Genomic DNA, 13,179 nt, shown 5'->3' on the forward strand with positions numbered 1-13,179 from the left:
GGTTTCATCTGACCATATGACATTCTCCCAATCCTCTTCTGGACCATCCAAATGCTCTCTAGCAAACCTCAGATGGGCCTGGACATCAGAGATGGCAAAAGTACTCACTTCTCGTACTTAAGTAGAAGTGCAGATACTTGTGTTAACAAATACTCTGGTAAAAGTAGAAGTACTGATTTAACTTATTTACTCAAGTAAAAGTAACAAAGTACAGGCTTGGAAATGTACTTAAAGTATAAAAGTAAAAGTAGCCTTGCGAATGACCACCATTTTTTATGCAAAGCTACCTGGACCACAAATGTTACTAGAGTGCAAGCTGAGAAACTTCAGTGGACATGGAGAAAAGGCTCTTTATATGCCATTGTCTACATTTTAAATGAATGTCTGCCAATAGGCCTAAAACATCACATATATGATTATTGTGACAGAGACTGGGACTCCAGGTTAATAAGATTCTGACTGAGTAGCAAGATATGAATTCAATTGTGATTCTGTGATAAGTCACAGATCCTGTTCCTTTTTATCTTCCCCTTAACATTTAAAGGAATCATGTAAGTTCTGCATACTTTTAGAGTACAACTAACGGATGGCAGCAGTGTATTAGAAATAAACTGACAGCTAGTAAATCTTTAAACATGGAGTGCTAATAATAATAAATGTAATATGTCAGGCTCACAATTTTTACAGTTGAAGTGCTATACAAGTTGGAGAAATTACAAATTCAATGTGCATTCTATAAATAGTTTTTATTGATATGCAAATAGACATCCAGCAAAAGAAAAATGGCAAGTGATGTATGCCTTCAAATCTGTAGATGTGAATGGATTTGTCCTGAATCCCTTAAAGAACTTGGGAGCAACTAGGGTATACAGACCTTCTGTATAATGTAACGTGTCATAACGTAATTATGTACAGAACAGATATACACACCATCTGTAATGCTTACCGTGTCATAATATAATTGTGTGTAGGACAGTGAGTGAGTGAAAAAATGTGTGTTTTTAGATACAGTATATTTACAAACAAATATGATACACTTTTCTTTATAAAATCACAAAGTCACACTGGTGAAAAAGGCTTTCCCATGGAGAGCAGGAGCTCACCGTGTTAAGCCTCAATGACAGGCGGCATACTGCCGGGAAAGACTTCAGTACATCCGTTGTATCACCTGGGCACCCCAGGTAGGTCTCCAGCTGCCTCTATGTGCTTTTTCAAATTCGATGGTGAATTCTTGAAAGCCAGCAGTTCATGGTGTTTCGGTTGGCACAATTTGCAGCACATTCGCCAGGAGTCATTTTTCATGCCTACTATGTCAAACATCTGTCTCAGATAAGGCCAAGGATGATTGGGAATGTCTTGCTGCTTGTCTGCCGAATCTCTGGGATCTCCGTTTTGTTCATTTTCAATGTCGCCGTCCATAATACTATGCTAACGTTACCCATCAAGCCGCAATGATTTGCTACGAATGAATGCCGCCGAATCTGCGGAGTCGTCATGTAGTGGTGCGTCAAATGCAACGTATATTCCCATCCAATTAGATTGAATTTGGTATTGATGACGCGAAAAATAATAACGGTAACTCCAGTGAAATTATTTGAAACTAAAGTAGCGAGCCACTTTTGTAAAATGTAATGAGTAGAAAGTACCGATATTTGTGTAAAAAATGTAAGGAGTAAAAGTAAAAAGTCGGCACAAAAATAAATAGTAAAGCAAAGTAAAAATACCTGAAAATTCTACTTAAGTACAGTAACGAAGTATTTGTACTTCGTTACTTCCCATCTCTGCTGGACATATACTGGCTTAAGCAGGGGGACACGTCTGGCACTGCAGGATTTGAGTCCCTGGCGGCGTAGTGTGTTACTGACGGTAGCCTTTTTCACTTTGATCCCAGCTCTCTGCAGGTCATTCACTAGGTGTGGTTCTGGGATTTTTGCTCACCATTCTTGTGATCATTTTGACCCCACGGGGTGAGATCTTGCGTAGAGCCCCGGATCAAGGCAGATTATCAGTGGTCTTGTATGTCTTCCATTTTCTTATATTTGCTCACACAGTTGATTTCTTCACACCAAGCTGCTTACCTATTGCAGATTCAGTGTTCCCAGCCTGGTGCAGGTCTACAATTTTGTTTCTGTTGTCCTTTGACAGCTCTTTGGTCTTGGCCATAGTGGAGTTTGGAATGTGACTGTTTGAGGTTGTGGACAGGTGTCTTTTATACTGATAACAAGTGCAAACAGGTGCCATTAATACAGGTAATGAGTGGAGGACAGAGGATACTCTTAAAGAAGAAGTTACAGGTCTGTGAGAGCCAGAAATCTTGCTTTTTTGTAGGTGACCAAATACTTATTTTACAGATGTATTTACCAATTAATTCATAAAAAATCCTACAATGTGATTTTCTGGATTTATTTTCCTCATTTTGTCTCTCATAGTTGAAGTGTACCTATGATGAAAATTACCGGCCTCTCTCATCTTTTTAAGTGGAAGAACTTGCACAATTGGTGGCTGACTAAATACTTTTTTGTCCCACTGTAAGTTATGTTATTCTGTTAACATGTTTAATAGTTTATTACATACATCCTGGATATTGAGGACAATATTCTGTCATAGTGAAAACACAAAATAAGGGACCCCAATCAATTGTGGTGAATACCAACAACATCTTAGGTGATAAATGTCAGTCATAGTTTTTAAAGTTGACCTTTCTCACATGCCCTCCAAAGACAACTCGTTGGCTAGTGCAGCACGCCCATGAGCTGTCTATGGAGGAGATGCATTTTCAATAAAAGTGTGTAGACATAGGATCCAGTGTAATTTAACTTAGGCATTCCGTTGCTAGTTTAAGGCTACAACAAAACTGTAACATGTCTAAGGGTGCTTGAGGAGAGGTTTGTAAGCCTCTTAGGTAGGGAATCATAATACACAGGTTATACCTGAATATTTCCAGTAGAGGATAAAGCAGAACCCTTGCATGTCTATCATTCACCACTTTGTCTGCACCTGCAGGCCCATATGATACTGTTAAAGGCTGAAATAATAATTTAAACCAGTTAGAGGCTGAAATAACAATAAGGTACTACAGCAACAGGTTGAAATAAAAATGTACTACAGCTACAGGCCAAAATTATTATGTTCTACAGCTACTGCCCAAGTGATAGTGTACTGTATCTGTAGGACCAAGTGATAATGTACTATACCAGCAGGCCCACATGAGAATGCACAGCTACATGTACAACTGCCTGTGGATGATGTTCACTTCATCTGCATAACCACCCCCCTTTGGTCATGCTGTGTAACCCTACCACGGTGCATTTTATTTTTGCTTTTAGGAGTAGTTCTTTTGCTTGCAAGTTGGGTTGTAGATTTATTCTTGAACCCGCTTAGCAGCACTACTGCACAAATATATACATACATGCCATCATAGGGATTTAATTTATATCCTTTATATTTAATGTGGATATAGTGTGTCTATTACAAAAACTGGTTTGATCTATTGGTACGGGGGAGAAGTGGACAAAACATGTAATACCAAGAGAAAATCCATGTGAGGCAGGCATACCATAGGTTAATTATTTTACATGCAGGACCATTCTTGGCCGGGCCAACTGCAACGTGTTTGATCGTTAGGCCTTGGTATCATATCCAGACATTTCTTCATACCTTATTGAATCTCCAGATGATTTACTTAATTATATGTTCATTTATAGAAAACCTATTTCTAGATTGTTTGTATTCGCTTTCAAGTAGCGAACTAGTGTGGCTGTACCCACATTTTCCAGCAAACTTTTGTAACATTACTGGAGCTTACCTACTTTATAATATTACTTCACAAGATTACTTTACAACAGCTGCACCCCGATACCCGGCATGACCACACTACGCCAGTAGACCTAACCTAAGTATTTCACTGCGGCAAAGTTACTGTAGCTTTATATACCGGGGTAAATTACTGGGGTAAATTAGGTTTTATGTTTGATATTCAGAGTTTGCTTGTTAATAGCGCTCCCCAAAAACGTCCTACAAAAATGTCAGTGATATATAGAGAATCAGGTGAAGGTAGAGAGCAAAGTACAACCTTTGGTTTGTCTGTTTTGTTCCGGTTTCAAAAAACTATTTTATGTTACTTTTAATGGAGGAATATTATGTGGATGAGGCTAAGGGGCCGTCTTAATAGTGCATTTGGCAGAAATCATTGACATTTTCTTTCTTTGTGCCAACCAAGGGCATAGAAGTGGCTCTGATATTGGGGGGTCACATTCACAAAGTGTGAATGTTAATGTATTCACCAAAATATTTAATTATATTAATATGTAGTATTTAATATTTAATATGTAGTGCTATATGTTTTTCCACTTCTAGAATCCCCTTTTATTTAGATTCTTAATCCATGACTATGTTAGATATAGATACTGTCTGGTTAAAAAAAGGCGTTATTTATCAATGAAGTGGGAATAGATAGACTCTTTGCTGTCCCTGTCCAAAGTCCTCCTGGTTGTGTTGCAGATCAAGACGATACCTGACGATTTCAGCTGACACTCTGCTGCAACCCCCCCGGGTTGTCCCTGTCCTTGTTCATCTGGTCATGCATCTGACCTGGACTAGGTTTAAATAGACTCTGGACTCAGCCCACATGTATTTATTAATTATTAAAATTTTTACTCTTAATATGTTCACCCGGCACAGACAGAAGAGGTCTGGTCACCCCTCTGAGCCTTGTTCCTCTCTAGGTTTCTTCCTAAATTTCTGCCTTCTTAGGGAGTTTTTCCTAGGCACTGAAATTCAACACTACTATTGTTTGCCCCTTGGGGTTTAAGGCCGGGTGTTTTGTAAAAGCACTTTGTGACAACTGCAGATGTAAAACGGACTTGATAAATAAATGTGATTGATTGATAGATTTTTTCAAAATAAAAGTATTATGCAAAACAACATTATTGGGGGGGGGGCACTTTAACCCATTTCTAATATTGGGTGGAACATGTCCCCTTCATCCCCAACGGCTCCTACGCCCTTGGTGCCAACATCCATTCTTTTCTCCATATTCACATTAAAGAAAGGTGTTATAATTTTTTTATACTAAAAAAATATAAAACAGAAATAGGCCACGCCTAAATCATTTTACAGATGATGATATTATCCAAGAGCCATATTAGCTCTAAATCAATACTATTTTCACTGACCTTCCGTCCAAATTTCCCCATTGTAATAACTGTTTTTCCTTCTACTTTAATTTCTCATTCTAAACTAAATTTTTCTAATACCTCAAAACCCATATCAGCTAGAGATGTACGGAAACGTTTGCTACGTTCTTTTACCTGTCCTTACAAAGGTACACCTCTCATTTACCCCAGTATTCATCTTCATTTTTGTAAAATGTTTTACCTTATTACAACTAACATTTAGATGCGTTTTACAGTAAGTTCCTATCCAGGTGACATGTACCTCTAAAAACAATTGTATATCCATCTATGCAATACCTTTTTAATAGCTCATTATCCATATATGACATGGAGATCTACAAACAAGTATTATGTGTTCCTGCACCTATCCTCTCAGGATACACCTGTATTTTACAAGTCAATTCTCTGTATTTTATATTAAAATATATGTATCAATACAACTCTAATACAACCAAACATAGATACACTTTTTTAATAATTTCCTATCAAGAAGACGTTCTTCTGAAACTACATTTATTTTGGTCACTGACCTTCCTTCTCCAGAGTATAGTCCGTGGATTTGTCATTTTAAATTTTGTAAATTTTAGCAGCTTTTGTCCTTCTCTACCACTATTTTGAATTGGTCTGTATCCATATGAGCTACAAATCTACATACAAATGTGGTGTGTTCCTTTATCTTTCCTCTATGAGTTACTCCTCTTTTTTTTCCAAAACAAATCTCTGCATAAAATGTAGTAACTACTATTTTGTTATTACGACTCAATAACCTAATTCACATCAATTCATCAACTTTTTTCAATAGCTTCCTATCCATTTGACATGTACCTCTAAAACCGCTGACAATCCTTGTCTAGAGTACACCCCTTAGATTTGCCATCAAATATTTCAGTTTGTAAGAATGGTTTCATTGGATTTAATTATACCATTAGCATCTTGAGAGAGACAATATGAAAGTATCTAGAATTTCCTTTTTCTTTTTATTCTGTGATCAAAATCCTAGAGAAACCAGAAAAGGAGCCAGACAAGCCTAGTTCAACTGGCCCGCAATTTAAAGCGATAAATGGTTTTGCCCTCACTGGAATCATACCCAGGTCACCCATGTGAGTGGCTGTGTCTTTAACCACTACACCACGATGCTATACATTTCCCCAGTGTCGGTATAGCATCTTGACATTAGATCATTTCATCACGTATTAACCCCGCTACGTTTGACATGTTTTGTCTTAAGTTTACCTCCACCACAAACAGCATCTATGAACTGTATGGCTTTTTCCATTGGCCGTTTTAACAACTTTTTAGCCAGCAAAGTTACTACTTGGAATAGTCCTAGGATTTAAGTAATTGCTAGCGAGACTGAATATGAACTTAACACAGCCAAAGCTATTTCATGGCACAAAACATTTGTTTTTCTTTCATTCGTGAATGACATTGATAGAATAACTATCAATATATGTGACGGTAACTGACTTTTTCATCAACTGTAAAGATGAGAGAATCATGGAAAACCCTACTCTTTTACTGCCCAATTGATTTTCATCTAGCCTATATTAACCCAAAAATCATGTACTTCGAAAATCCACCAGAAATAGTTGTAATGTAAACAGTTTTATTTTAGGTTTACTATTATGTAGCTACTGAAGGTTGTAGCCAACAACGTTTTTCTCTCTCCGGAACAAATCCTATTGCATAATTTGCTTTGACTGTAAGGAGATTCGAACGCGGGACCTATTGTTTGCAGGTCCGCGTCTCTAACAAGGGGTAGTCAGCCAGTCCTTCACTTACTCAGTAAGAAACAGTGATGAGATGGGATAATGCTACCCAATCCTCATATCCTTCCCTGAGAAACCTCACTAATGTGTATGGTATGGGTTTTTCTTCTATTTAAATGCAGCGGTAACTAAACACTCAGATGTAAAACTAAAAAAAAAAATTTTAGTCCTCTCTGTCACCATTAGCAGAACTATTTCAGGGGAGTCCTCCTAGGTTGCCTCTTCTACTCAGGCAACTGAACAGATGGTTAACATGTTCAAGGTGTTTTTTGTTCACATAAATCCAGAGGACCAATTTGATGTTGAGCGCTGTATCAGACCTACAACAGCAAAGGTAATTCATGTTTTTGATGGCCTGTTGGACGAATATGGAAAGGAAGATTTGCATTTGGCTAAGGTTTTTCAAGACCTTGGTGGGAAAGTAAAAATGTTTGCATCTGGCAGTTAACTTTCAGTGGAGCACCTGGATGCTGAAGGCTCCTCTATTCCAGAGGACGGTTTAGAAGCATTCAGTGTTACTCTGTCCTCCCTTATTCATGAGCTGTCACTCGAGGAGTTCCAGAAGAAGGCAACAAGGTAGGTAAAATAATCCTGAATCAGTCAAAAGCTTTCCCAAATCAAGTCTGCCAACATCTCTCCACCAGACAGTTTCTCTGATGTCGCCAGCAACATCAACCGTTTCCTCGAAACTTACAGCTGCAGTTGCTTTCCAAATGATTGGGTCAATTTCCAATGATACGAAGAGCCTTTGTTCACCCCAGAGTCTTCTACTAGTCTCTCACAGGCAGTTTCCATGCTTTGAGAGAACAGTGAGAAAACTGCCTCTGGGTTGGAACCCTGGGAAGGCCATTTATCACAAACTACAGACAAAGATGAGGAGTTACCTAACAATGGAAAGGTTAGCCTGAGCAAAAACAGCTCAAGCCAAAGATACACTCAGCCATATTCTGGCTTCCATTCATGACCAACTGTCAGCTGCAGAGCTTTTACAAATAGACAACGTTATTACAATTATGCTGGATGGCATTTACAATATGAGCAGTGGATGCGGAGAGGAAGTGATGTCATTAGACCCACAAGGGCTGATGACAACTACCCCTCTTTGTAGTTGTCATCAGCCCTTTCAGCAATATCGTCCAAATCAACGCTATCAGTCAGATATTTAGATTTTCACTCCATGGCACCCTTTCCAGATATACTAGAGTTAATTACTCCACCCCTTGTGAGATGTTCAGTCATCAACATGAGCGAACCCACTAAGGCTGAGACACTGGCGTGTGGTGCCAAGAAATCGATGTCTGCTAGCAGACAGTATCATGAAGGAGATTTATCCAAATGAAAAAGGGCAGGTTATGTCTCACTGTGATCTGGCAGCTGCAATATCTAGACAACAGGATCTCACATCTCAAGAGAGGATTGGTGCTCTCTCACATGATCATACCAAGCATACAGCATCATTTTTGACAGCAACTTGTCCGCTCTGGTTCTGGTAGTGCCGGCTGGAAAGAGCGCTTCCAATACAGCTCTTGATAAACTCAACAGGAAGCACACATTATATGTGAAGCCCCCATTATATGAGTTGGGTCAGCATTTTGCAGAGGATTGGGTGAAACACCTCCTGCTTCCTTGCCTTGTACCTTCGTTATCTTCATCGAGTTTGTCTCAGAGTACCAGTATGTTGGCTGCTGTTTCTGAAGATAGGATTTCACAATCCCATTCATCAGACTTCCTTGAAACAGCCAATCTGTTTGTAAACGCTTTGGCTAGCCAGGTCAGGGAATCTGAGGTTACTGGTGCCCAAAGCAGAGCATCATCTCCGTCTGAGAGACCAGAGACCACTGTATCACAAGGCTTTGAAGAAAAAATTGATGGAGAGAAGGAGGATTCCAAAAGTTGTTCTCATGTATCTCAGAACATGGTGTGTTATCATCTGTCAACCAGCCCAAAAGCTTTGCCTCTAACGCCATGCTCTTATCTCTTAGACAGTGATGATGACTTCACCAGTCTCATCAGCATGCTGGTCATGAGGCTTCTGTCTAAGATTCAGATCAAAACAGATCTATTGGCATCGCAGGCAAATCACAAGTACTGATTGCCGAGGACGTGGCTGCCAGGATGAAATGTCAGGCTACTCTGAGACCCAGGCTTATCCAGAAAAGCTGAAGACTCAGAAAGTGTACAGGGCAGTGTACAGAAACATTTGGGAGGAGGTTGGCTCAGAGAAAATCCTATAAAATGGTTGTGTCAACTCAGGACTCTAAATTTGATAGGATTATTGTGAAGTCCTTGAGTAAAGAGCTATTCGACAGGTGTAATGAGGCAACAACTGCCGCCTCAAGAACTTCATTGAAATCGACATGACCTGAGCCTCTTCCTCTGGTTGAGGATGTGAAGGCTAAGAAAATAGTCATCCTTCCTACAAAGGCTAGTCAGAGTGGTAAACAACCTTTTTGTATATACAAAATATAAAACCATCCATATAAATGTAGTCTGAAAGCACTATTTGTTTAGTGACATAGGGACCACAACTATTTCCATCTACCTGAGCTTTGAAATTCCCACAACGATGATAAAATTCATATTTCAATGTCCACAACCTTTGCATGTAAAGCCAAATACTGTAATGCTAGATACTTATGTAGTGGGTGAAGAATGTTCTGCAGTTACCTCATTCTGCTTTAAGGAGTCCATTATTTTAACATTCAGTGTTATACAGTTCTATGCATGTACTTTCTTTTTAATATCTATGGCCATCCAATGGTCATTTAAATTAACAGGTATCCATATAAATGTAGTTGGTGTGTTAGATTGTGATGTCATTAGCATGAGTTTATGAATTTTGCTATTGTTTGTTTTGTTTGGTTACATGCTACGTTCTTTATATACTTAGCCCTTAAAGAAGCACAAAAGAGATTGGAGGAAGGGTTTTGACCTCTTGGAATCTGAGGACCAGATTACTTCTCAGGATATCTTGAGTAAGACAGCATACAAGTTTTTATTTCAGCAAATGGTGTACAAAGAAAAGCTATTGCAAAGTTGCTGCAAAATGTCTAGTCAAATAATCATATCTGAAAGCACTATTTGTTTTCACATTTCCAGAGGATCATTTGTCTCCAAATGAAGAGAAGACCTTTTTTATCCGAATGTTTTCTGCAATCTCTAAATACCTGTCCAGGCATTTCAAGCACTTCTCAAATTTTAATTGATTGGCCTTTCTCAGTGTTTGTGGGAGTCCTTTGTTAAATTATATTAGAAAATATCATTCTCTTATGACAGAACATATCAGTCTGTAGTAGGGTGGCGTTTGAAGTAGAATGTTTATCAGGTTACTGGGGGGGAGAGCTAGGAAAATGTGAGCAGGAGAATGTAACCTTCGCGATAATTGAATATTGATAATCTGACTCCATATTTTTTGTAAATATACATAGTCATACATTTAGGTCTGGAAAAAATTGGACAGTGACACAAGTTTTGTTATTTTGGCTGTATACCAAAAAATATATTAAAGTTACAGTTAAATAATGAATATGGCCTAAAAGTGTAGTATCTCAGCTTTAATTTGAGGGTATTCACATCCAAATTGGAGGAAGGGTTTAGGATTTAGGTCACTCTGCCGCCTTTCCCCCTGCTTCTTTTGTCTCCGCACTGCCTTCTGCAGGCATACATGGGCAGTGGACCAAACCTCATTGGACTTCCTGAACCACTCCTCCACAGCCTGGACGTTGCTGGAACTCCCCACCCAGGGGCACATTGGCAGCTGGAATCTGAGTATCACCTGGAATGGGGTCAGGCCTGTGGCAGAATGGAGTAGGGAGTTTTGAGTGTATTCAGCCCAGGGGAGGAAGCGGGCCCATTCACCTGGACGGTCCATGCAACAGGACCGGAGGAACCTTCCAAGTTCTTGGTTAGTGAGCTCCGCCCATACAAATGGATATTCTAAATGGCATTCTAAATGTGCAGTTGAGGCAAACTGAAGGAGTAAGGTAGCATGTGCAACCGGAATGCAGAGCTAGCAGCAATGAGGTCCTTGAGGTAGACATACAGCTCCAGAAAAAATAAAGAGACCACTGCACCTTTTTCTTTCCTTTCCAAAAAAGCTGAAAAAGAAAGTGTTGAGTGAGGAACAGAAGCATTCAATTTGCAGTGGTCTCTTAATTTTAACCTTTCTGTTCCTCACTCAAAACCTTCCTTTTCGACTTTTTTGGAAAGGAAAGAAAAAGGTGCAGTGGTCTCTTAATTCTTTCTGGAGCTGTATATATAACAACTGAAAAATGCATGTACGATGGAAGTTCTAGATGTGTAATGAAGGCAAACCAGTTTTTTTTGTATAGGGCAATATATATTTCATATACAGTCATTTGCATTTTGGCCAATGTTGTTGGTGGAGTAAAATGCCAGCAACAATTGCAAATACACAGTGCCCCTTGATTGTTTTGCATATAATTACATAAACTGTTCCAAACACCGCAGTGAATGTATTGTAGTAAATGTTCAGGAGACTCTATATAGAGTGATTATGTGTAAAAACATCAAGGGGCTTTGTGTATTTGTAATTGTTGCTGGCATTTTACCCCACCCTTCCCATTGGCCAGAATGTAACTCAATGGATATGCAATACATATTGACTCATACAGAAAAAAATATTCTATAGGCCGCAGTGAATGTATTGTAGGAAATGTTCAGGAGAGTCTATAGAGTGATTATGTGCAAAGAAATCAAGGGGCACTGTGTATTTGCAATTGTTGCTGGCATTTTACATTCAAGTGGCAACATTCCAAATTACTGAATAGCCATCAGTTTAGATCCATTATTTATTGTGTTAATGGAGGTGATAATCACTACTTTACTTGGTGATTACTTAACAATTCAGCCAACGATCAAGTAGTTGTCAATGACTTACATTCACCGGTCATTAGCCCACTGTACCACCTTTAGAGATGCAGGTGAGCCCAAAAGACTTTTAACTGTTTAATACTTTTTAGATAAGCAAAATATTTTTTACCACAAAATCACAGCATAACCAATTTGCAACTATTACATACTAGAATACTTTCAACTTCATCAACTCTATAAGAAGGATATATTTTATTACTACATTCAAGCCATAGCCATTCCTACATTCAAGCCATAGCTTAATTTGAGGGGGGAAAAGTATTTGTCTTTATATTGAAAGATACATATTTCAATTGAGAAGTAAGAAGGCTTGTATTGTATTTGAGTATTTAGTACGGTTTGTTGACTCTATAGAAAATAATAACACTTTAAAATCTTCTTGCTTGGGTACAGACATTGTCTCAGAGCATCGGTGATCCAGTTCCTCCTACCAGACGATAACAGAGCAGATGTCTTGGTTGTCCTTATGTAAGATTACTGTCAGGATATCAGCACCTCAAACAAAAATGTTTAGGGCCATAGTGCAAGTGCACATATTGCATGATCACATTATTGCATACTAATCTTGTAACAATGTACATGGAAGAATTTGTTCATGGTGTTCCCCATCTGCTGAATATTTTCTGACATTAATGCAATAACCTTTTTTATGATAATTCATATAAAATAGAACATCTCATGTTGTTTTAAATGAATGAATTAATGTTATCTCCAAATAGGACTGCTTTAGTGACATAGGGACCACAACTATTTCCATCTACCTGAGCTTTGAAATTCCCACAACGATGATAAAATTCATATTTCAATGTCCACAACCTTTGCATGTAAAGCCAAATACTGTAATGCTAGAGACTTCTGTAGTGGGTGAAGAATGTTCTGCAGTTACCTCATTCTGCTTTAAGGAGTCCATTATTTTAACATTCAGTGTTATACAGTTCTATGCATGTACTTTCTTTTTAATATCTATGGCCATCCAATGGTCATTTAAATTAACAGGTATTATTACATTTTCAAAACACCACCAATTGTGTGCTACTCTAGGTACCTTAGGCAGAACATCCATCCTTTCAGAAAACAGATTTTGTAGCTGTTGGATAATGAAAGACGCTGGGCACATCAGCACAAAGTGATCCTCCAAATGAGATTTAATGATATCAAGGTACTCGTCAATTATCTTATCACTGAACCAATTTCCATTGCTTATTGAATCAAAATCCTCAGCAGCCAGTGAAGATGGTTTTCTGTGAGTTGGCAATATGTATTTCATATCCATTGAGTTACATTGTGACCAATAGGATGGGTGGAGTAAAATGCCAGCAACAATTGCAAATACACAGTGCCCC

Source organism: Esox lucius, chromosome 4 (assembly GCF_011004845.1).
Source record: "Esox lucius isolate fEsoLuc1 chromosome 4, fEsoLuc1.pri, whole genome shotgun sequence".
In the NCBI taxonomy this organism is placed as follows: Eukaryota; Metazoa; Chordata; class Actinopteri; order Esociformes; family Esocidae; genus Esox; species Esox lucius.